The sequence below is a fragment of the Phodopus roborovskii genome, unplaced genomic scaffold (assembly GCF_943737965.1).
Source record: "Phodopus roborovskii unplaced genomic scaffold, PHOROB, whole genome shotgun sequence".
NCBI classification, from domain to species: domain Eukaryota; kingdom Metazoa; phylum Chordata; class Mammalia; order Rodentia; family Cricetidae; genus Phodopus; species Phodopus roborovskii.
In genome coordinates, this window is record NW_026126221.1 from 44,635 (window position 1) to 45,672 (window position 1,038).

Here is a 1,038-nt window from a genome sequence, read left to right on the forward strand (position 1 = left end):
TAAATAAATATGTATCCTAGTCAATTTTATTTTATATTTAATAAAATATATCAAACTCATTATATATATATATATATATATATATATATAGTAATACATGTCATTATAATACCTAAGTATTATGTTCAGTTTGCCAAATTGTGATATTACTAATTGGTCAACATTAATCATATTGCCTTTTATAAGTAGAGTATATCTAAAGCACAAAGTTCTCTAATGAAATATATTTCATATCTTGTACCCCACTTTTTTCTCTTTGATATGTCAATAGCTGGCCTTACATTATCCTTTTGCAGTGGGTTCTGCATATTATCTAATCTACCTGGTCCTGCCTAGAGCTGTCAAACCAACCTACAGCCTGAAACATAGTGCTTTTACCTCATGTGAATCTGTGACCAGAAAAAAAGAAGGAATATAGAAACAACAGTGAATCTAATATTGCTTTGTATGCACTGTTGCAGATATTAAAGCTTCCTGTATTAAGTTTGCTAATAATTTTCCTAGGATTTCCTACAGTTTATACTATGAAACCATAGTTGCTTTATTTAATGTATTTTCTCCTGGAGTATATTTGCTATGGAATTATATTTTGGACAAACATTATTTACCATCTTGTATACCTTCACAAACTCTTTATTTTTAGCTTTTCTATTACTTTGTGGATTCAGGTACAATGTATTTTTACCTTTTCTATAAGAACCATTTTCTTTTCTGGAACTGATTTTACTACTCTTACCTCAGCATATAAGTACTAGTATTATAGGTATGAGCTGCTATGTCGAATTACAATTCATTGCTAAGTTATGTGTATATTTTTTTCTTTGTGTTCTGTGATTCTTTTCATTATTTTCTTTATTCAATTTTTATTCAAACACACACACACATACATACACACACACACATATATATATGTATATATATATACATATATATATATTCTATGTTATTTACATAAAGGCAATTTTATCATGTCATTTGGTTCTTGACATGTGAGACTTATTTGATAGCATTTAAGTAATATCCACCTGGAAAAATCAG